We start from the raw sequence: 24,154 nt of genomic DNA, 5'->3' as shown, positions 1-24,154 counted from the left end.
AACAGGGGGCTTTGCCCCAGATCTGGTTTGTTTCAAATAGGCTTTAAGTAGCTAAGAAACTCAGAAGATGTCTCCCCACCTCCCCACCTCCTTCCTCCCCTCACCTCTGCTTTATCTTCTATATTTCCACCTCCTATACATCACTGAGACCCCTCTGTCTTTCTAGTTCCAAATCCACTTCTTCTACCACACCAGGATGCCACTGACAGAAATTAACAAACAAATATTAATAGGGGTTAGGTTTCTAAATAAGATGCTAGATTGACTCAAGAACCAAATTTGTCAGCATGTTACTATTAAGTAAAATAAATGGAATGGTGTCTAATATGGCTATGATTAAAAAAAAAAAAAACCCACTAACATCTGAATAGATTTCAAGAATTTAAGGAAGGCTATGTTTCACATCTCAATTAATCCCAAGAGGCAAGCATGTTTATCACAATTTTTCAGACTAGGAACCTAAGGCTCAGAAAAAAGAAGATACCTGCCTCAAGGTTAACTGCCAAGGTTGCAGAGTTTTCTAAATCCAGTGTTCTCTCCAACACACCTCAGCCATATCCTATACTCTTCTCATTAGTATAGTCCTTTGCATATAAAGCACTTACACATTCCTTGTTCAAATTGTTTCTGCCACAGCTCATGAAATGAACAGGGCAAATGTCATTTTCTCCCATTTTCAAAGGTGCTAAGTAAACTGAACAGTGCTAGTTAAAATAACATTCCACGTATCTGGCATCATTGAGCAGTATGAAATTCCTCACAAGCAATTTTCCTAACAACTGAAATTTTCCCCCTTTTGGACCAAACTTTTATTTTAAAAACACTATTTGCAATACAAATAACATGTATGTTACTCTTTATTTAGAACTAATAAAATTTAATCAGGGTCATTCAATAATAGACAGGAAATAAACACCTGTAGATACTGTGTTGGGGACTCCGATGAATTAGACAGGCTTATTACCCTGTGGAGAAACAAACATACTTATAATTCATCCTAATATGAGGCCAAAGAACACGAACTTGGGTTGAAAGGAAGGTGAGAGAACATTGAAAAAGCTATTGGAGACCAGTAGTGACTTACTTAAGAGCACTGGGAAGTACTGTAGCATCCTGAGCAGGAGAATGGCATACTTGTGTGTGCACTTTTTTAAAAGATGAGTCTGGCACAACATTGAGTCCAGAGACAGAACGCAGAGCTAGATGGCATTTGTAGTGGCAGAGAGAAAACTGCTGCAGCCAGGACAGGGGCAGTAGGAACTAAAAAGGAAGGTATATCTGAAAGGCATTGCAGAGGCAGACTCAAAGCTCTTAGGATGCGAGGGTGTGGGAAAGGTGGGGAGTGGAAAAGACCTCCAGGATTCTTGCTTTGGTGAAAAGACTTCCGAACAGGAACCCTGGAGAAGTTACTGTTTTTGAGGTACTGTGAGGAACTAATTAACTCAGGAGGGCATGATGAGGAAAACTTTACCAAGGAAGTAACACTTAGGCTGAGTACTTAAAGCTTGAGTAAGATGAATAGGGTTTCACCCAAAGAGAAATAGAAAGAGCATTCTAGGCAGAGAGAACAGCACATGCAAGGACAGTGCTTATTACATTTGAGCGGTGGGCATGTAGTTTTAGGAAGGTGTAGCAGTTGTTGAGGATAAGTAGTGCTAAATTGTGAGGCACTTACATCATGCTAAGGAATTCAGATTTTATCCTGTAGGTGACGGAAAAAAGGGTTTCTAAGGGGAGGGTGTAAAGGGGAATAATATAGATAAGATCTATGTTCCAGTCTATACAAAGTTCAGGCTGGAATAGTAAGAAACACAAGGAAGGCAACATAGCATAATGGCTAAGAGCATGGGGTCTAGAGTTAGACTGCCCAATTAAAATCCTGGCTCTATAGCTTACTAGCTGTGCAACCTTGGTCAAATTATTTAACCTCTCTGTGTTCCCAGTTTTCCCATCTGCAAAATGGGAACAATAATAGTACTTTCTCAGAGAGTCATTACAAGGAATTAACAAGATGGTATGTGTAAAGTGCTTAGCACAATACCTGTACAGAGATAAATGCTAGCTGCTATTAGAGGCTGAAAGTTCATTAATAGAAAGTTATATCCACATATGGTCTAGTGTTGTCCATTCTCTTCCTTCTACCAGAACCTTTCTTGTCCTAACTCTTCACCTAGTTAATTCTAATTTATCCTTCATATCTCGGCTCAAATGTTACCTCCTCATGTAAACTCTTCCTTACCACCTAGATTAGGTCAAGTTCCTACTAATTAGCACCATATTCCTTTCCGTCATAGGACTCATAGTTTCTCATTACACCTTTTTGTATTTCATTAATTTATTTTTCCTACTACCATGTGTTCCATTCAATAACACACTGTGCTCATCATTGAATTCTTAGAACTTAGAACAATGACTGACACACAGAAAGGTTTCAAATTACATTTTAAGAGTGAACCCTCTTCAGATGCAATCTTTATATAGAACCCAGCACAAAGGTAAAAGTAGATGGTTTGAAGAAAGAATGTTTGGAGCCCTGTCACCTCTGCTTCCATCTGGTCCCTAAGTCAGTTCTGTAGTTCTATTAAGCTTTGCAGAATGCAGTGTAAAACCATTGTTTGTTCCAAGCAAGCAGTGTGATATATGTCTGAAGTAAGGCGATGATAAACAGAGGAAGCAACAGCTTTGAGAATTACTTATGACAGGCCCTGATAATTACTTATAAGAAATATTCTAGAAACACCTCTAAATTTCCTAGCTTGATGGGTAAATAAACTCGTGTGTAAAAAAAAGCAAAACAACTTCATTCCTTAAGTACCAGTATTAACCTATCAAGCAAGTACTATTAATACCCTCTTTTACAGAAGAGGTTTCAAGATGTTCCAGCAACCTGTCCAACACCATGAAGCTAATAAGTAGCAGAATTAAAATTTAAACCCAGATCTGTCTCACTCCAAAGTCCATCATCTAAACCATCACGCTACACTAGCAATTTGAGAGTTTGGTTTTAGACATGAGGTATCTACTGGATATATATAATTAGGAAAATCCAGTAACTAGTAAAAAATATGACTTGGGGCTAAAGATATAGATTTGGGTCACATTTGGCACTGTGTGACTATAATCAGAAGAGAGTCTATGGTAGGATCATGCTTGTTTATTAGGCCTATAAAGATGTGAAGTATTTATTTGTTATTGAAATTTGTTAATCTTTTGCCAAAGCCTCTGCCTTGCACAGCTCCAGGGGGCGCCAGCATTAAGAGAGGAAGTGAGAAACTTTGGGAGAAACTCCAGATCTCTGGGATTCCTTTTAGGCCCTTTATATTATTTCCACTTAGGGAAAATTTAACAGAGAGCCAATGACCACGCCAATGTCGACCAAAAAAAAGGAGGCAAAACAAATGGTTAAGAGAATGGGTTTTGGGATCAGACAATCTTCTCCGTTTTCTCTCCTTATTTTAGGTTCATGTTATCTCCTGCTTGAGATTCTACCTCCCTCACCAAAAACGACTACCATTTGTGTATGGCTTCTCACACCGACAGCGTTTTTCATCTAACAAAGTATTTCACAGGTTCATACCAGCTCTCTGAAGTAGACATTAATGTTTTCATTTTATCAAAGAGAAATGAAGTTCTGAAAAGTACCTTGCCTAAGATTACATAACTGAAAAACAACAGGACCACAATGCAACTCTGACCTTCTGGCTCCAAAGCTGGAGCTCTCTGCAGCAGACTCACCCAAGATAACTATGAGCCACTCATTATAAACCAACAGAGCCATTATCCCTATGTACACTCACTGCATTTAAAAAGAAAATGGCAAGGAAATAAAGACTGGAAAGGGCCTATTGGTAATGTTCTGTTTCTTTCTTTTTTTTTTTTTTTTAAACAAAGCCAAGTTCATTTGTTTATTTGTTCATTGCATCTGAAGTACTTCTCAAAGACATCCTTGGTCCGAGACTCTTTGCCATAGTCCTTAATCACCACACAACTGCAACCAACCACTTTATAGGGTGTTCCCTGTTGATTTTACAGAAGCCTACCCATTCCTCTAGTTTCTTGTCATCAACCTTAATTAGGTTGATTTGGTGTTCAGCACAAAAGGCCTCCACCAACTTGATATGCACAGGCTCATCACAGTTGGATGCAAGCACACAAAGGTGGGATTGGTGCTAAATTCATCTAACAGTTCAGATGCTTCTGCAACAAACGACTTTAAATTTCATTAATTTGATGGTTTAGTTTTGCAAACTGCTAAATGAGGGTTCCTACCTTTTCGTCTAGATATTGTGAAATTAGCCCCACAACCTACAGGTTGTTATACTGTTGTTTCATAATTGTTTACTTCATTAACTCTAAAAAAATTAAAAGCACCTCTAAAAAATCAATTAAGATGAAAAAATGTTTAGGAAACTCTATTTCTTGCTTATACAAGTTTATTTTCCTTGTCCTCTAAAATGAATGAAGCGATACAAAAGTTAGATAAAGAACAAAATTAATAATCTCAGTCCCTTTCCATTCCCCTCCAAGTTCTCCCCCAAGAAATATTAACGAATTTTTCCATGCCCCCCAAAACATAAGCAAATATATCTTTAAATTTAAGGATTTTTTGTTTTCTATATTTAAACTAGGTTTATACTTTAACATTGCTCTTCAACTTATTTTTCTCACTTAATCATGAACATCTCCCATAAGTGTCAATAACTTTCTAAGTCATACTTTTAAAAAACTGTATAACAGTTCATATAAAGGATATACTGTAATGTGTTCATATTTTCTTATTGATGCACACGACTATTTTCAATCTGTTACCATTTCAAACAATGCTGTAATGAATATCCTTGTACATGTTTCTTTTTAAACAAAAGAAAAAAACTATTTCTACACATACACTTTCCTTGTTGTCCCATGTCTTCATTGCTTCCTTTCTTATCATCATCCCTGCCTCGCTTGCTCACAGAATTCTCCTCAGGGCCCAGTGTGACAATGGGGGGCAAAGCAATTTGGAGAATGTTAAGACATGACATGTGATAGTTACTGTTGGTAAATTAGAATTGGCTTGTCTTGGCTGCCTCTCCCAGCCATCTGCAAACAATGCCTGCCCACCCTCCCATACATGTTGTGCTCCTTGTTCTGGTCTCAGCAGCTGCTTCCAACTCAATTGATGTGGGCAGAGCTGGCTTGGGGATTTAATCCTACTTTGTCACACTCCTGACCCTGGCAAGTACACATAGGCCCACCAGCTATCTAAAGAAGTGGAAAAGAGAAGAATTCATTATCACTATGAAACAATATAATACATAAGTATATAGAATAAAATGAAAAACTCCCCATTCATTAAACCTTAACAAACATTTGCCAATGGTACATCCCTCCTCAGAGGAACCACTGTTTTAAGTTTGCTGTATAACTTTTCAGACTTTTCCTAAGCATGTATACACACATACACGTATATACACATATATGTGTATATACATGTATTATGTATATACATGTGTATACAGAGAAAGACACAAAGTGTGTGTTTGGTCTACATACCTGTAATCATACTGTATAATTGGTTCTGCAACATGCCTTTTCCACTTAAAAATTTCTCTGACATGTTTCCATATTAGTATATAATGGACTCCTCATACTTTTAAAAGCTCAAGAAAAATACTGTATTTTTCAAAATATTGCGCCACAACTTTGTTTTTCCATTTTGCTATATCTGAACACTTAGGTTGTTCATAGTGTTTTGTCATGACAAAGAATGCTATATCTATAATACCAGTACACACCTCATTCTACATAAAAGCTATTATCACTCTAGCATATATACCAATAATTGGAATTGATGAAGTCTGTACATGTTAAAGTTGACAGATACTCCCAAATTACCATTCAAAAGGGTGGACCAATTTTAGTCCCAGCAACAAAGCATAAAAATTACTGTTTCTACATCCTTCCAACAATAGATATTATTTTTATTTTATCAATATAAAGCATAGGAAACAATATATTGTTTTAATTTATATTTTTCTGATTTCTAAAAAAGTTAAATATCGATATGTATAACTGGTCATTCTTATTTTTTATGGAAAATATTACCATTTTGATTTTAAACATGAGGACTCAGAGAAGCTAAGGTGACTGCTAGTAAGTTGTAGATGTCAAAGCTAAGTTTTGTAACTTCTCATGAAAGCTAGGCCTTCTATCTAATATTTTCCCACTACCGAGGGGTCAACAAACTATGGCCTGCAGGCAAGCTGCCCACATTTTGTGAATCAAGTTTTACTGGAACACAGCCATCTCCATTCGTTTATGTACTATCTATGGCTACTTCTGTTCACCAATGCCAGAGGTGAGTAGTTGTGACTATACAGCCTGCACAGCCTAAAATATTGACTGAGTCTAAATAAAACAGAAACTCACATTTAAAACCTAAAGAAAAGTTTCTCAATGGAGATTAATTGTTGTCCACTCGACTAGTGTATGGCTATGTTAGACAGTACAGCTGATTTTTAAATAAATTTATATGCAGTACAGGTCTGGTATATAATAACGAAGAAAAAAGCTACAAACACTCAAGTGAAATCAAAAGACATTCCCCCTGCTTCTGGGTTGGGACACTACTCTAGAGGGTTTCCAGTAAGCTATTCTTCATCTTCCTTGTCTCTTTAATTTCAACTAATGGGAAACTAATGGTTCCTCAGTGACTTTGATGAGCAATGTAACTCCCACTCACACACTACAATGATAATATGAAATTAAAGTAAGCCCCACTATGTCTGCTGCCAATCCCCATCCCTCCCCACCCCACCCCCGCCACACACACACACATAATGCAGGTGTCTCCTTCCCTTTTGCTTGTAGACAGAAGATTCATTAAGAAGCAGCTGAACATTTCCAGCATATCTAGCCAACTGCTAAGAGCAAGGGTCCTGACCTCTGTGGCAAAAGGCAGCACCCTTCTGAAGATCCTGACCACAAAAATTACTAATTTCTACTGGGTATTTTAGGGCCATTAAGTTCCTATGGGGCAGAAGGCAAAGGTACCATCATCCCCATTTTATAAATGGGGAATCGACGGTAACCTTCCTTTTTCCTTTCACTTCCAAAGGTCATTTTAGCAAATAGAGCTTCATGAAGGTGGACATCACCACCAGGCTCCTTCCCACTCCTGCCGTTTTCTCCTTCCATCCTCTCCCAAATTTTGATTTTATACAATAATGCAAAAGAATTTATCATACTCTCCAGGAAAGTTAAATAAATCTAGTATTTTGAATGACAAATTAATCAAAGAAAGAACAGTGTATTTTCTCATGCAAGTAAGCAGGCAGGCATTTTTTTTCTTAATTTTTATTTTTCAATTAGAGTTGACATTCAATATTATTTTATATAGACGGGCATTCATTTTTCAAATTTTTTTTTAGGCAAGGCAACACTTAGGTGACCTCAAAGATTGCAAGGGCCTTGTCAGCTTACAATCCCTTATTTTTTTATTTTATTTTATTTTATTTTTTTAATTTATTTATTTATTTTTATGCCTACAGCACCTGGTCTTCCTAGGTGGTCTCCCATCCAAGTACTAACCAGGCGCGACCCTGCTTAGCTTCCGAGATCAGATGGGATCAGGCTTGTTCAGGATAGCATGCTGTAGACAGGCAGGCATTCTGAAAGTGGTTCTCTGGAAAGAAATTTGGCAATACATATCAAAAACCTAACAAATGTTCATATTCAAATATTATGCTAAGTGAAGTGAAATAAGCCAGACACAAAAAGAAAAAAATTGTATGCTCCCAACTTATGAGGTACCTAGAATGGGCAAACCCATAGAGACGAAGAGTAAGAACAGAGGGTACCAGGGAGGAATGGGAATTATTGTTTAATAGGTACAGAGTTTCTGTTTGGGATGATGAGAATGTCCTGGATATGGAGAGTAGTGATGGTTGCACAACATTGTAAATAAACTTAATGCCACTGAATTATACATTTAATTGTGAATTTATATTAAATTGTGAATTCAACACTTAAAAATGGTTAAAATGGTGAATTTTGTTATGAATATTTACCAAAAATTTTAAAGATTACTAAAACAACAAAATTCATGTTCTCTGAATTTTAATCATAGCAATAAAAGTTTAGATAATCTGAAATGTAAACAAAGATATATATAATAGAATTATTTTTTATTATGAACTAGAAAAAAACTAAATATCTAATAACTCAAATTAATTATGATACATCCATATGATGAAACCTTATGTAGTTATTAAACATATTTTCAACAATTTTAATGACATGAGGAAATACTGAAATGTCGAATTTAAAAAGCAGGATATAAAGCTTTAGTATGGTATGAACTCTATTTATTTATTTATTTTATTTATTTCCCCCATCTTTATTGAAATATAATACACAATTAGTTGTTTGTATTTACATTGTACAAGTCAATGAGTTTTTTTTCAATTATAGTTAGCATACAATAATATACGTTTCAGTTATATAGAATATTGATCAGAGATCCACAAAACTCACAAAGTGACCACTCCACTAAATCTAGTACCCCATTTCCCCCTTACATATTTATTCCAACATTAACCATCTTCCCCATGCTACACTCTAAATCTCCATGTCTATTCCGCAACTATCCATTTGTACCTCATAATCCCTTTGCTTTTTGTCCCCCACAACCCCCTTCCCATCTAGTATCCCTCTAAATATTCTCTGTATCTATGAGTTTATTTCCATTTTTGTTGTTGATTTTGTTCTTTAGATTCCACATGTATGTTGTGAAATCAGGCAATATTTGTCTTTCTCTATCCAACCCACTGTTCATTCAGTGCAATATCCTCTAGGTCCATCAAGGCAGTATCTTTTTCCATCTCCTTCCTTTTAGTCTGTGTGTGTCTTTTAATCTGAAGTGAGTCTCTTATAGGCAGCATATGTAGGGACCTTGTTTTCATATCTATTCATCCACTCTATCTTTTAGCTGGAGCACTTAATTCTTTTCCATTTGAGGTACTTGTTGATAAAAATGTAGTTGTTACCATTCTTTATTCTTACTTTTGATACGTTTTTTCTTCTTAAAGAAGTCTCTCCAACATGTCCTGTAATACTGGCTTAGTGTTGACGAATTCCTTTAGCTTATTTTTGTCTGCAAAGTTTTTTATCTGTCCGTCAACTCTAAATGCTAGCTTTGCTGGATAAAGTATTCTTGGTTGTAGTTCCTGGGTTTTCATCACGTCAAATATTTTGTGCCAAGACCTTCTGTCCTGCATAGTTTCTTTTGAGAAATCAGCTGCCAGTCTTATGGATATTCCTTTGTAGATAACTGCTTTTCTCTTGCTGCTTTTAAGATTCTCTCTTTGTATTTAACCTTTCGCATTTTAATTATGATGTGTCTTGGTATGGGCCTCTTTGGGTTCCTGGTTTTTAGGACTCTGAGCTTCCTGGGGTTTTGTCTATTTCCTTCACAAGGTTAGGAAAGTTTTCCATCATTATTTCTTCAAATAGCTGGTCAACATCTTGTTTTCCTTCAGGTACCCCAATGACACAGGCATTTTTACCTTTAATAGTGTCCCACAGGCTCCTTAAATTATTATTATAGTCTTGGCTTCTTTTTTCTTGCCATTCTGATTGAATGTCCTTAGCTTTCCCATCCTCTATATAGGTCATTTGATCCTCTTCTTTATTCACTTTGTTTATTCTATTTAATAAATTTCTCATCTCAGAAAATGTGTTCTTTGTTTCTAAATGTCTCCCTTTTATAATTTCCATTTCCATTTTTATGTTTTTTATCTCTTTGTTGAAGTTCTCACTGAATTCATCTACACTTCCCATAAGTTCATTGAGCATCTTTATAACCAGTGTTTTGAACTCTGTATCTGTTAGATTGCTTGACTCCATTATTTCTGGATCTCTGTTCTATTCTCTCATATGGTTTCCGCTTCTTTGTCTTCCCATTTTGGCTGCCTTTCCGTGTCTATTTCTATGTACTAAGCAAAGCTCCTAAGTTTCCCGGTCTTATTAGTACGGCTTTGTGTAGTAGGTGTTCAGTGGCACAATCCTCAGAGGGGTTCAGCTGCAGGCCAAGTTTAGCCCCAGCCTGTGCCCCTCCAGGGCCACCTATCAAGACTCAGCAAGCAATCCACAGATACTGTGCTTATAATTGCCTCAAAAGGCCACAACAGAAACTGAGGCCAGCTGCCTCCAGTGTGAGTTTAGACGCACTGTTCAGCAAAGAGCACCTGACTCGCTGAGGATATACCTGGATGTGGCTTGGGTGGGGCCGTGAGTTGGGGGAGGTAGAGTCTCAGAGAATCCTCTAGGTGGAGCAATGTCTGTTATCCAGTTTGATAACGTCTCTTTCCACTATGGCAGCGCTGAGATCCATACATGGAGAGGAGGTGGGGCTCAAGAGAGGAACAATGGATACTGCCAGCACTTCAGTACATAGCGAGTCTTGCCTTGGCCCTCACTCCAACAACTCAGTGTCCCCCTGTATGTCCCTGCACAGCTCAATGGGCACTGGAGCCTGTGGGACACTATTAAAGGTAAAAATGCCTGTGTCATTGGGGTACCTGAAGGAAAACAAGATGTTGACCAGCTATTTGAAGAAATAATGATGGAAAACTTTCCTAACCTTGTGAAGGAAATAGACAAAACCCCAAAAGTCTGCTTGTGGATGTGGCCCCTTTAAGAGGCGTCTGCAGCTGCCGCTGCTGCACCACAGCTTCTGTCCCACTCAACCGCTTAGTACTGGGCAGCCTTGCATCCTCACCCTGTCCTACTCTTCTGCCATTGCAGCGTGATTTCTTAGGTTCCTCCCTAGTTGTATGGCTTGTTCATCTAGATCCCAGGTGATATTTCCTTGCTGTCTGCTCCTTGTTTCTGTCACAACTTTGAGTTGGTTGCCAGAGGGATGAACAGAGCCTCTATCATCTACACCATTTTTCCTCTTCTCTGAACCCAATTTATTTTTTAAAGTACATACACACACACAACTGCATACTTATGAGTGTGAATGTATGTAAATTTCTAAGGAAGTATACCAAATATTTTCTATTTCTGAGTTGTGGACTTATGGGTCACTTTTACTTTCTCCCTTTAAACCTTATTTTTCTTGTTTTCTAAACTACCATGATATGCAATCAGGAAAAAACATAATTCACATTGTTTCACTCAGTAATCTACTCACAGACTTACATAAGTAAGTAACTAGAAATACTGACAAAAATTTATGCATAATGCTCAAAGATACACCAGAAACCAATAATAATTACTAATTTAAAACTATGAATAAATAATAAATAATGGTTACCTCTGCAGAGTAGGATTAGGATAAAGGGTAAAGTACAGGGGACTTATTTGTTATAATTTGTATAAAAGTATTACAGTATTGTTTAAAATAGAAACAACTGAAAGCACTATAAAAATCTCAATTATGTAGACATTAGAAATAGTTATAGTTTCAGCAACATTATAAATATTTGTGAAATTTATATAATGAAAACAATGGTAAATGGGAAAAAGCAGAAAACAAAGTTGTAGTTAATGTATGATCCAGACTATGCAAAACAGAAATATGCGTAGGCACACAAAATATTGAAAGGAAATACTAAGATGGAAATAAGTCATTTTCTCCAGACTGTGGGATTATGGATGATTTTAGTTTTCTTCTTTATACTTTTCTGTATTTTACTTATTTCCTACAGTGAACGTATACTATTTTTCAATCCGGTTCAAAAATGTTTTTAGCTTCCACTGTATAATCAGAAGTCTACATGTATGAGAAATTTTATCCTCAAAGGATTAGCAGTAGAGGCAACCCACTAGCAAGAAGACTGTACATAATGTATATACCCTAAGAAAACCTTCATCTTTGCAAGTGGCGGGGCGGGGAGCAGGACTCAGTCTAAAGGGACACTACTGACCACTTCCTCCTTTCTTGCTTTTGGATTTTAGTAAATGTAAATGAGACATCTACTGCCCAAAGGTGAGATGTCTGACAAACTTTATACTCAAGGGACCAGGACCACCACCTGTCCACCCTGTAATCTAAGCCATTCGTTACACTTAAAAAATAGACCAAGACCTAAGTAACATGGATTGAGTCATGTTATTCCTTACATCAAAAACATTCAACAGCTAATTCCGTGCAGAATAAAATCCAAATTCTTTGGCAGAACAGTTAAGGTTCTTTAAGATCCAACCATCGATCTTTTTTTCGAGCCTCATTTCCAGCTCATTCCTCTAAAACATCTTCTATCTCAGGAGCTCTTTCTCCAAACATGCCAGACATTTTCCAGGCTCTGTGCCTCTGCCCATGCTGTGACTGCCTCCAAAATTCCCTAAACCTACTGAACTCCTGTTCACCCTTTATAACCTGACTCAAACACCTTCTCCCTTCAGAAGCTCTCCTTGTTCTCCTCAATTCAGGAACAACTGTTCTTTCCTTTACATGCTCCCAAATTACTTGCTCCTTTATACACTGTATTTCATTCCTCTTTGGGTCAATGCTAGCTGCATACATAAGTTTCACTTGACTAAGGTCCTGGAGAGGAGAAACCATCTTATTCACGTATTGGCTCCATTCCAGCACAATGCTTACACATAGTACGTGCTAAATGATGCTGCCTGACTGAAAGAGAGCCAACTGGACCAAATCTAGTGAATTCTTTCAATGAGGCAGCCAGTAAAGCCAAACCGTCAAAGAGAACAATCTAAAGTCACATACCCAGCATGACTGACCAGCAGAAAATGTTATCAGCCTGTCACTTTAAGAGGACTGGCAAGTTGACTGTGTTTCCACAATCTTAATTAAAACTAAAGGGCACTGAGGGAAAGAAGAGATATAGATAGGGAGATTAGGAGGTATGGATTCTACAGGTCATCCCTCCTCTTCTGCTTGGAGCCCAAATCTTCTGGCCTAGTGCCTAGTAAGCTCACCAAGAAGCCTATTCTCTCTTTGGGGTCACTGAAGGGTCTAAGTACTGAAAAGCAACTGATTAGGCCACTGTCTATCCAGCAACCAGCTCTGCTCTTGGGCATTTAACTTCTAATTGTGGTTACATGGGGCTTTTTCTCTAAATGAATCCTACTGCACCAATCATTAAAGCGAATCCCTTTAAAGAAAGGTTTGAAATTAACAGCAGGGAACAAAGTCTCTAAATCTTCTAAATCACAATATCCACACTGTTCATTTTGATGAAATTCGCCCCCACCTCCTTCAAACAATAGGTCTTACAGGGAATAACTTCTCTCAGGACCAGCATGTCCTGTGATTGTTTTTCAGGAGAAAGCTCCCAGTGCCTGCTTCTCATTAGCTAGTTCATGTTTGATCACTCAGCTGTGACTCCAAGTAGACAGCAGTCACTATAATTTAGGGACTAAAAAGGAATTCCATTCCTGCCCCTAGTTTAATAGTCAAGCAACGTAGAACAGATATTTTCCCACCTCGCACCTCCTTAGGCTTGTTTTCAGATCTAGAACTCTTAGTAGCTAACTTTTTCATCATAAAAATAAGAAAAACAAGGCCTAGAGTAAGAAAGAGAATTGTAAAGGATCATATAGTGACTTAGTGACAGAATCTTTGGACTAGGCTGCCTAATACCTTATTTTACTGACTAGTTATCAAAAAGAGCATCATTTCCAGGAACAGATTCCAGGGTACTACAATCAGCCTAATTTAAATGCATTAAAGATAGCCTCTCTGCTTTGATACTCCCTTCCTCACCTCCACTCCACCCTTTTTCAAACCTAAACTGCTGACTAAATAAACAAACAAACAAATAAATAAAACAAATGAAGTAATATATATTATTTCTCCTATAATAGACTGGAGCTACCAAAACCATCTGCTTCAGCCTCGCCACTTGGAGACACAGTCCTGATGGACACTGGCATGCTGATGAGCAGTGGCTGCTGCAGCCTGCAGAACCTATGGCTGTGAGTTTCTGGAGATGGAACTGCAATGGCCCCACAACAACATCCTACAGCAACACGTTCCAACTCTTTTTGACCCTCAACACATTTGTGATTTGGGAGCACTACCACAATAAAGGCTAATTTTCTCTACTATTGAGTCACCTTGACCTAGACACAAGCATAAACACTGAGTATAAAGGAGGTGACACTTTTTTAAATAAACATTTCCATTCATATTAAATCAAATGAAAATTAAAATCAAAATAGTCTCCTTAGGAAGTTCCTTACTTATTATAACAATACTACCATTGCTCACAATATTAATGAAACACTCCTTTAGTAACTGCCTTTAAAATCTGTTCCATGTGAAACACAAAAATTAAGTCTTACTATTTTACAGTCACACCTCGTTATTCACCAAAAAAGATATTCCCTTGCTTGATTCTTTGGATCACAGTATCTGCTGGCTATTTCTAAAAACTGAATCCAAATCTTCAAATATTTAAAGAGTGAAGATTCGTTACTTTTGAGGATATTCAAAAGATTGGCTTAGAAGCCAAAAATGTTCTGAGCACTGACAGAATCACCAGAATGTAAAGGTTGATAACACAACTGAGGGGGACAAACTTATAATTGTCCCACCATTACAATGAAAGGTACGAGATATGTGCAATATGTCACATGTGTTAAAAATAAACTATTATATTACTTTGCAATCACACATTATATAATCATAAATTTGGGCTGTGGAAGAAATATTCTAGATCATAAAATTAAAACTGTTAATTTTAACATGAGAAAACTCCAGCTCACTGAGGTTAGGTAATTTGTCCCTGGTGACGTAGCTGGTCAGCAACAGTCAGTACTAAAAACCCATCCACCTTGACTCCCAGCATTATTATCCACAAACATAAACTAATCCATATACCTCCCCGATTCCCTGTTCCTCACTGCTGTCTTTCAAAGGGGAAGAAGATGACTTGGGACACCAAGCACACCAAGTATCACTCTGAAATCCAGTAGCTGAGAAACAATAGCTTAAGACCAGGACCTCCTTGCAGTTGTCCCTGTGGGTATGAACCACTGTTTAGTATCTGGCTCACAGAGTTCTGAGTACTCTACCTCAGAGCAGGGATCAGTGAAACCTATGGACACTCTCCACTCCCCACGCCCCGCAGCTAGAAGAATATGTAAATATGTTTATTAAGCCTCTCTGCCTACCTCCTGCAGTAACCTATTTGCTTCAAGTAATTGAAAGACAATTACTATGAAGAACCTGGATCAGGAAAAAGAAAGTAGTGTCCAGGAAAAAGCTGACAGTATGAAAAAGCAGAGAGGGCAGGAACCATCTTGACTTACCTCCTGGTGGACAGCTTCCTCAAGCTCAGAACAAAGTAATCCCTGGCAGTCTGGCTTAGAATTAGCCTAGATCCAGCGAAGGGGCAAAGGAATAAGAATGCGTCTTCATTCCCCCATTACATCCTGGGCAGCCCCAGCATTCCGTAGATCAGACAGCAACCAGAAGGGAAGCCACACAGCCCAGGTCAATGGGGTGAGTCAGTGGAAGAGCAGGAAGAGTCACTGGGGCAGAAATTCTAGCCTCCTGTAGCAAGACTGACAAACCACACCCATCCCTGGTCAGCACTGAGAAGGCCTTGCCTCATTAGGATTCTATAGTCTCCAAACTAGGAAAGGCCCTTCCTCAGGAGGCTCCACACCACGTTCATTTCCAAGTGTGTTTCTACTACTCAAAAACTTTCCATGGTTTTCTTCTGCCTAAAGCATCACATCTAAAATCTTTGGCTTAATTTTCCATGTCCTCCATTATATGGCCTCAAGTCATTTATTCAACATTATTTCCCACTATTCCACAGTGTACACTCTAAACTAATCAAGCCAGTCTTCCCACTTCTCTGCATGAGCCAAGCCCTTTCTCATTTCTATGCCTTCAGTTATCTAGCACTGGTAAATTCAAACACCTTCAAGAGTTAAACAGGTAATAGAAATGAATGCTCCAGTGGAGCATATGGCAGAACTACAGAGCACTGCCCCCACCTAAAAGCATTCAAATATTTTAACTCAAATATTTGTGTAATATTTCACTGTGAGCATCACAACATTTTAAATAGTTATTCATACACTTTCTAGCTTGCAAGTGAGGAAACTTCCCCAAGGGTAGGCAGCTGGCAAAATGCTGGGTGGTCTCTAGGCCTGTCTGAAGCCAAAGCAAGAGCTCTAAACTATTAGGCTTACAAGTAATACAAACACTATGGAAGCTACAGAGCTCTAAACTCTGAAAAGGAAATTCACTAATCACGATATACAACCTTAAGAGTGGGTTGGGAAGCCCAAACAGTGGCTTTTCTAACCAGTCCAACTACCTGAAATTTTGTCCATCTTCCTGCCAAAGTCTTGCCTAGTTATTCCAGGTCCTACTGAGTTCCCTCTTCTTTCAATTCTTATAGGGCTTACAGATTAGACAACGCTTAACGAGCGCTAAATTATATACTGTCATGAAAAACTGAATACTAATCCCATGTGTTTTCCAGCTTCGCTAATCAAACTACTATATTAACCTATATAGTTCTATCAAAAATATTTCACCTGAATCTAATCAAGAGGAAACAATTGTACAAATCTAAATTAAGAGGCAAAAACTGACCTGAACTCTTCAAGAACATCAATGTTATGATAGACAAAAAGGCATTCAAGATTAAAAGAGATTAAAGAACTCTTGCTCAAGGTTAAAGGAAGAGAAGGGGCACAACAAAATCTTGACAACTAAATGCATGCATAATCTTATTGAAAAAAAAGTCTATGAAAGACAGAATTAGGAAAATTTGAGAAATCTGAATGAGTATTGTATATTGGATGTACTGAATGTTAACTTTCAATGTTAATATTCCTGGTTATCGAGGAAGATGGTCTGGTTTTTAGGAAATAGTTGCTGAAATATTTAGGTATTTCGATGTAACATGATATTCTTCACACCCAACAGTCAAAAGGTTCAGAAAATGAAGGACAGACATTCAGCAAATGTGGCAAAATGTTAATTTGTGAATCTAGATGAAGAATATATAAGTTTGTTATATTATTTTTGTAAAGTTATCAGTAGATTTGAACGTATATATGAGTATATAAATATTTGTATATTATTCCTATAAAATATCTGTAGTTTTGAAAAGTTGATGAGGAGGAAAATCCTGTATTATACAGTTCTTTATATATTCAGCTGTGAGAGATATAATAGGTATGCACTACATATTTACTCACTATCTAAGAAACTGGGCTTTGGAGAGCAGCAACCAGAGAAAGTCCACTTTGCAACACAGTTCATCAGGAGTACAGTGGCAAACTCTTAGGGAATAAGAGAAGTTTCCCTCAAACTCACAACATCACGCCACAGGAAAGACAGAAAAGCAGGCAATTAAAGCTATTATTACCTCACCTCCTCACTGAGGACATCCAGAAGTCAGGCATTCAACAAATGCCCACTTACAGGGCAGAAAGCAGTTGCTGCCCACACAGAGGACCAAGAACTAGGGTCACAATGCATCTACCTTGCCACAGGGTACCAAAAACTTGACTACCTGCAAAACAAGTGTCTCTGGCCAGTCACAGGAAGGTACCTAATTGGTCAAATAAATATGCCTGAAACATATGCACTCTTTATTCTTCGCCTGATAAACCAGTCAACTGCAATAAGGCAGAAGAAATCTACAAAGCTAAATCACTGGCATTTCCTGCACTGGCTTCAAAGAAACTGGCCCTTAAATAGGACAGAAAGGGCAGATGACACAGCTGCCAAAAGAGGACTCAACCCAAGAGCATATGCCCTGGGCAATATGCCCTCTCTCCCTTCTACAACCACCAGATCATTTTACTTCTGCCAAGCGGTCCTTTAATATGGCGAATTACTGTCCAATGGTCAACCTTTAACCTTGACTCTCTCCTCCCTTCAATGACAACCAAGATACTACCCTTTCCACATAACCCTTCCCTCAATTTTACAGAAGGAATAGTTAAAACTATTCCCTTGAAACTTCTATCAACTGGAGTAAGATCTGTAGTGGTACAACATAGAGCTTGCTTCTAAAATCTACCATGCTCAGCATTTTTACTAAAGAGAATGAAAACATATAAGGCCTGCTTGTCAAGCTTTGGAATTATAAACTGTCGACAGAAAATACAATGCTTTTAGATCTGATTTGACAAAAGATTTAACAGGTTTGATGGTACCAAAATAACAACATACAATTTAACAGGATTAAATATAAAGCCCTGCATTTAGAATAAAACTAACACAAGATGGTAGAGACCTGGTACAGCAGTTCATATCATAAAGACTGCCTTTGAGGGAGGGAAAAAAAGACTGCCTGTGGTGGGAGGTGGAGAAGAGGCTGTTACTACATATGCTCTCAATGAACTATGAATCTGACAGATCAACCTAAAACATCAATGCTTGCTTTGCTACTCAAGGCTCAGGTCACATGAGTAGATGAGATGACTCTGTGCCCCACCTTTGAAAAGCAAAGTGAGAGTACATGTAGAGAAAGAATGGCGATCTTAGAGAAGAGTCTGAAAGTCATGTCGTGACAAATGTGAGAGAAGAATTACAGATGTTTAGCCGGGGAAAATATGAAAACATTTTTCTATATGTATGCATGCTTGTCATGCAGATGAGGAGAAAAACTATGTTTTCTCCCACAAGAAGACACAATCAGAACTAGCGCATGAAAGGTATAGGAAGAGAGATTTTTGTTTTTACATAGGGAAGAACCTTCAGGACAATAAAGATATCAAGAAAGTGGGTTATGGAACCTGGAATGCTTGGAATAAAATACCAACTCAACCACTTACAAACTGTATATGGCTTTGGGCAGATTAATTTATCTGTGCCTCAGTTTCCTTGCCTATTAAAAGTAATAATAATAATAGTACTTACCTCATAGAGCTTTGGGAAGCAGTTCAAGTAAAGTGCTTAGAACAGTGCTTGGCTCACAGTATGCTACAAAAAAAGGAAGTTACCTTTTGCTATTACTGATTCGCTATAATGAACCAGATAACCAAAAATCCTGGAAATGCTTAGAAAATATAATCAACACACCTTTTAGACTATACCAGTTAAGTCATCGTCTCACAGCTCCATACTCTGTTATATACTCTGCTTTGTGACGCTGGGGCTTGGACTCTGCCAACTTCATTTCACCTTTGCCAGCTGGCGAGCTCCGTGTTAGGTTCTGTCAATAGGGGGTGCTAAAGGGAAAATAGTAGGCAGGAGGAGGCTACAGAGGACTTTTGCCCTTGGCTTGCTGTTTCTTGACAACAGCAATTGGTTCCTCCCCCACTTCTTTCCAAACTCCCAGAACCGGCCTCATTGTGCCCTTTCAGAGACACCACACCAGCTGGGCAGAACTCAACTAAACCTGGCTCCTCCAGGCCCCTCCTGTGAGCTCCTGAGAAACTAGCAGCACCAGGCAACACCCTCTCCTCAGAGAATCAGAGCACAGTTACTCCAGATCCCTCCAGACTTCTAGGTTCTGATAACCCCCTTCCTCTCTGTTTTTCAGTCCTGTATGAGGCAAGTTACTTTAAGATTCCCTCTTCGCTTTTTCACCCTCCAACAAAGTTTAAACTAATTCTCTCTACTGGGTTCACTCTATTAAAATAGCTGTGTGTAGTTTCTATTTTCCTGAATGGATCCTGATATATAGATAAACTGAGTTCACAAGAAAGTAAGGGAACCAGGAACCAGAAACAAAGCAGCTGAGAAATGAATTAGTGAGCTGATGGCATAGCATCTTAGCAGTGTAAGGAATTTATGAACTCCTCATAGTCCAGAAGACAGATCTTGAGTCCTCAAAAAGCAACTGAGATTCCTGTAAAAAGCCTGACACCCTCTGTAAAAAGATAGACTAGGGAAAAAAAAAATCTATCCGCTGAGAAATAGGAAGCCTGCCCTGCTTACCTACTGAAGTGGGACGGAAAAAAAAACCTAGGAATTAAAAATCATAGATGTGTACATGAGGTAGATTTGGAGATAAAATTTATACTAAGCTTGTGCCCTGGAAATCTACACGTAGAGAAAAATAGCATATATTTTGGTCCCAGGTTGGGAATCGCCTTAAGTGCCCAACAGAAGCAGACACGAAGTTGCTCCAGGAGATATGTAAATGGTTAATAAATACATGAAAAGGTGTTTAACATTATCTGTCATTAGGAAAATGCAAACTAAATCCACAATGAGATACTCCTACACCTCCATGAGAATGGCTAAAATTAAAAAGACTGACAATACTAAGTGTGTTGGTAAGAACATGAAGCAACTGGAGCTCTCTTACACTGATTATGGGAACATAAATGGTATAACCACTTAGGAAAACTGGTGACTTCTTAAAAAGTTAAACATATACCTGCAATATGACCCAGCCATTCCATTCCAAATAGTCAGGAAAATATATATCCACTCAAAGATTTGTACATGAATGCTCACGGCAACTTTATTCACAACAGAGAAAAACTAGAACCCCAGAAGTCCATCAACAGTGAATGATAAACAAAACTATGATACAGCCATACAACAGACCACCATTTAGCAATAGAAAGTAACAAATTACTGTTACATGCAACTAAGTGGTTAAATCTCAAATGCATTATGCTACATAAAAGAAATCAGACACAAAAAAGTACACACTGTATGATATAAAATTCTAGAAAGTGCAAATTAATCTACAGTGGTTCCTGAGACCGAAGTGAAGGAAAAGATGTAAAGAGGCATGAAAAAACTTTTGGGAGTGACAGGAATGCTCATATCTTGATTGTGGCAGCTTCTTATAGGTATACACATTTGTCAAAACTCTTTTTCCTTTAAATAAAGCTTACTATAATAAATTACACCTAAACAAAGTTGATTTAAAAAAGAAAATACTGCTCTTGGGAAAAGTGACCTCAACGCAAGCTACATAAGATTATCATAGATGATGCTCCTCTGAATATGTGCTCATCAAATTACAAAACACTTGAGGAAAAATTCACCATTAACAAAAGTTACAACTAATGGCAGGATTAGCCTCCTAAAAACTTCAGATAATTGAATATGACAGAGACTACAAGTTAAATTTATTTAAAAGAATTATAACAAGATGAATTGAAAACCACAAGACAAAATCAAGATGCTACGAAAAACAGGCAGATTTGAAAATGAACCAAAAAATATTTCTAAAAATAAGAATTCAAAAAGCAAATTAAATCTAGCTGAAGAGTAAATTAGCATGCAAGGATAAAGGCAATTACTCAGAAGGTAACACAAAAATATAGAGATGCAAACTACAGTGAGATACCACCTCACACCTGTAAGAAAGGCTACTGTCAACGAGACAAGTAATAACAAGTGTTGGAGAGGTTAGGGGGAAAAATTAGCCCTCATACATTGCTGGTGGGATGTAAATTGGTTCAGCCAATTTACATTGGTATGGAGGTTCCTCAAAAAATTAAGAATAGAATTACCATATGACCCAGCAATTCTTCTGGAAATCTACCCAAAAACTTTGAAAACAGTTATCTGTAAAGATATATGCACCCTGATGTTCACTGTAGCATTATTCACAGTGGTATTATTCTAGCATTATTCATAAAAACAACCGAAGTGCCCTTCAATCGCTAACTGGATAAAGAAGATGAGGTACCTGTATACAATGGAATATTACTCAGCCATAAGATGAAATATCGCCATTTGCAACATCATGGATGGATCTTGAGATTATCATGCTAAGCAAAATAAGTTAGAACAAGTTGAGAACCATATGATTTCACTCATGTGGGATATAAAACTGAAAGCAACAAATGAATAAGTCAGACAAAAACTCATGGACACAGACAACAGTTTAGTGGTTACCAGAGGGAAAAGGAGGAGGGGAAGTAGATAAGGGTAAAGGGGGTCAAATATATGATGACGGAAAGAGATTTAACTTTCGGTGGTGAACACACAAAGCAATATACAGATGATGTATTATTGAATTGTACACTTAAAACCTATATGATTTTATTAACCAATGTCACTCCCAATAAATTTAATAAATAAAAGCTAAAAAAAAAAATACTGAAGAACTAAAAATGTTTTCCAACAAAGAGTGTTTACCACTAACAGATCCTCGCTAAAGAAAACACCTGAAGAATGTATTTGTCTATTTAACACAAAAGAATGGAATAACTTGCGAGAATGGTGAAAAACACATATATGGATAAAATGAAATAATCATTAACACAAAACAATACTTACTATTAATTAGAATTGTTCAACATTGATATGGACTGCCTTTAGGAGTGGTCTCATTCTTGGAAGTGCTCATTTTGAATATGGACAAGACCTTTTGATAGGTTTAGTGTACACTGTGTGAGAGGCTGAAATAAATGAGCCCCAACATACATATTGACCATAGAGTTTTATTATTTAAGACACAGCTGTCAAAACACTCCCTGATCAGCTGTTTAGCCATCTGAGGCAAGACTTTGCCCCCATCTTAACAGTTCTAGAACTCAACTCTTACTTCTAGGCATTCTTCCCACTCCCATAAAGAACATTCTAAATAGAAATGTTTCTGATGTGTGCTTTTGGGTAAGATCTTCTAGTTGGGGGGAAGTAGAGCTTTTGGGATTAGATTAAGATTCAGGCATTACAATTAGTCATCACTTGCTTGAACTTGGGCCAAGAAGAGCACTTTGGAATCTTTTACAGAAAACTATGTGCCTCTTCCTCTAAAGGAGAAAATACCACAGGAACAGAGAGGGAGGGAACATGTACACTCATCCCTGATGACTGACAGCTACCTTACCTGATCTAAACATTCTCCCCAGGTTCTCATATATTCACCTCAGTAAAGATCTCCACAAGAGAGAGAGCCCCAAATACCTTTACCATCAAAGGTTACTCTGCCCACCAGAGTAACACATTTGACAACCCAGAACTTTGGAAATACAAGACCAGGCGACAGGCACCAGAGAGGGAAGCATGGATTAAAGCAAGTATATATCACATTTTCGAGAGGCAGTGCTATTCCAGGCAAGAGGACAGTGTAATAGAGGTTCCAAAGCCATTAAATAAAGATGGGAAAGCCAGGCTTCTACTCGCTTTCAGACCAAGAAAGCTCATTCATTTCAAAGCATACATTTATGGTCATGCCATGTTTCATATCCTGCCTAGGCATCAGGATACAGGGACAAAAGACAGTCTCTATTTAGAAGGGCAGGCATGCAGACACTCTTAGAATACCAGAACATCTTACTAGATTTGACCCTCAAAACAACTCCAGGAAATAGGTAAGGCAGGTAAGTTCGTTGTTTACATACATGAAAAGTGAAGCTCAAAATAAATTAAGTGACTTGTCCAAGACAACCTGCACCCCCACAGAGCCCCTCCCGTCCTTATTTAGCCACAATCCTCAAAAACTCCAGTACACTAACCACGCACTAGCTATGTAACCCTGGCCAAGGTAAACCTCAGCTTGCTATAATAAGGTTAGGAATATTAAAAAGATGATCCATATAAAGGATGTGGCACAATGCTGGCACGTAGATGGTGCTCAAAAAACGTTTACTACTACTACTACTACTACTACTACTACTACTACTACTACTACTACTACTACTGTTAACAATAATAGGCTTAGACTTCTCATTACAGGACTCATCGTGACAAGCCTTTCAGGAACCTGAACTACCCACCCACAGCTCCCACCGTCGCCCTCAGACGAATTTCCAGACACGCCCCCCAAACTCTCTCCACCCCCCTCAGGCACGCCCAGCACCTCCCCCTCCGACTTAACCCTCTTCTCACAAACCTTACTCCGGGTAGATTCTCCCGTCAGACTCCGTTACGAAGGCGGACTTCCGCTCGCACGCACCTCTCCAGTACCCACTCTAGGCCTGGGCATTCCTGTGGGCACTCAGGTCGAACGCCAGCCGCGGGCCCGCGCCGGTTACCTGGCCGCGCGCTCTGGCTCCGCCTCCCGCTTTCTCGGACAGTGCTGGACGCGGGCTCGCGCCAGCTCGGTGAGCGCACAATTAATTTAAACTATGGCCCCGCCCCCTCGCGCCGCCCTCTGATAGGTTCCTGTCGGCTGGTGAGCATGCAAGGGCACGCTTGAGGACCCGGGAAAAGGAAGCGTGAGGGCCACTGGGAAAAAGGAAAGGGTGTCACTACTTCCGGACCTCGGCCTCGACTGGAGGGCAAAGACTACAAGTTCCAGCA

The 24,154-nt window shown here is 38.4% G+C and overlaps 1 protein-coding gene and 1 pseudogene across 3 annotated transcripts in view; both read right to left on the bottom strand.

Moving 5' to 3' along the window:
* NUMA1 (nuclear mitotic apparatus protein 1) overlaps positions 1 to 23,980 on the bottom strand; it is a 64,976-nt gene extending 40,996 nt beyond the window's left edge. For 2 of the 3 annotated variants that reach the window (XM_011377420.2, XM_023521694.1), the window contains exon 1: positions 23,745 to 23,980. The gene's annotated coding sequence lies outside the window, so the exon portion shown is untranslated. Of the gene's footprint in view, positions 1 to 15,267; positions 15,436 to 23,744 lie in introns of those variants that run through there. The other variant, XM_023521691.1, reaches the window with a different exon arrangement.
* Positions 7,524 to 7,641, bottom strand: LOC111730400 (annotated as a pseudogene).
* Positions 23,981 to 24,154: the final 174 nt, after the last annotated feature.

This window comes from Pteropus vampyrus, unplaced genomic scaffold (assembly GCF_000151845.1).
Source record: "Pteropus vampyrus isolate Shadow unplaced genomic scaffold, Pvam_2.0 Scaffold311, whole genome shotgun sequence".
NCBI classification, from domain to species: domain Eukaryota; kingdom Metazoa; phylum Chordata; class Mammalia; order Chiroptera; family Pteropodidae; genus Pteropus; species Pteropus vampyrus.
This window is presented reverse-complemented; position numbering and strand designations above follow the sequence as displayed.